This window comes from Phlebotomus papatasi, chromosome 1 (assembly GCF_024763615.1).
Source record: "Phlebotomus papatasi isolate M1 chromosome 1, Ppap_2.1, whole genome shotgun sequence".
NCBI lineage: Eukaryota > Metazoa > Arthropoda > Insecta > Diptera > Psychodidae > Phlebotomus > Phlebotomus papatasi.
The window spans coordinates 82395684-82397253 of NC_077222.1; positions in this window are offsets into that span (position 1 = coordinate 82395684).

Consider the following 1570-nt stretch of genomic DNA (forward strand, 5'->3'; position numbering starts at 1 on the left):
TTCACATCTACACCATGTTAACATTTTCTCTTTCACTGGAAAAAGACATTTCCACAGACCGACACTTGTGTCAACAACTGTTATAACTGCATATTGTGTATTGTCGCGGAAAATGTTTCTATTATCATTATAGAACAACTCATTTCTCTGACATTTTCCTGCATTATTATTACCATTTTTTCTTTCAATTTTTTTATATCCCTACCTATCCCTCTCTATAACCAGGGTAGGAATTCTCTAACTCTGTGAACGTTTTACTAGTGAACGATTCACTAGTGATAGGTTCACGAGCTTTCTTTCACGACTGCTAGAAAAGTTATTCTGTAATTTTTCGTGAAGCACAGAGGGGAAGTGTGTTGAAATTTTCATTAAATTTAAGATTTTCATCAATATTTGAACTAAATAACTATGGAAAACACTAGAATTGAGTATTAGAAATGATGTAGGGTAAGTGTGCCTAATTCCGGCCAGCTTGCAATTTCGGCCACCTTTTTTGTTCCTCGAATTTCCATGAACTTTTAGATTTTACGTACACTAGATATTATACAATGCAAAAGAATAACAAAAAGTGTAGCTTCGACAAACGAGATGACGTGAAAAAGATATTGGAAGAATTCCCGAAGGGCAAGGAACTATGAGAATGAAGGTGGCCGAAATAGGGTACTAAAGCTGTGTCTATATTTTTATTAATTTTAAAATGTATTAAGAATGATTTTAGAGTAAATAAACACGATAAACTCTTTACAAGGTTCCAAGTAACACTCTTTCAGAAGAAAGAAAAAAATCAATTTGTATTTAAAATATTATATTTCAAACTTGAGACTTTGACGCTTGCATGCAACTATGCCTAAATTTGGCACACTTACCCTAGTGTTATTTTTCAAGCTGAGTAAGGAAAAATTTTCACTGGCTTCACCGAGTGATAACATCATCTTCACTGAAAAATTGACAAGTGAAACACATAACCTCAAAGTGACTCTTTCACGTGAAGCTATCGCAAGTTACAGAATCTCTTTTGCTATCACTTCAGTGAAGCGTTAACCAATTTTGACAGGTGATCACTTCACAGAGTTACAGAATTCCTACCCAGGTCTCAGGCCCTAGGCCTATCATGACCGAAAACTTACACGGATAAACAACTGTTACTAACTCACAGTCACTTATATAAAAATAAGTAAATAAATAACATAAATCTGTAACCTGCACGCACACTTTTAAGCACTCCTATGAGTGATACAGCCAGCCCGGGAATTCTGTAACGATTTGACAATGTCATGTGACAAATTTTCGTGATGGATTTGGGAATAGGACAACATTAAAGGGTCAGTAAGCTTCGAATAGACATTGCAAGGATCTCTGTGAAGTTTTTAGCAAGTAGTATGAATCTGATTTTTAATTAATTTTTCCTTATTTTCTACGTAAAAATTCTCAAATTTGTCATATGACATTGCCACACTGTTACAGAATTCCCGGGCAGGCTTCTTTTAGAAATATCAAATTTGAATGCCATTTTTCTTTCAATATTTAGTTAATTTTATTTTGGCTAAAATTATTTATTCTTTTGGTATTT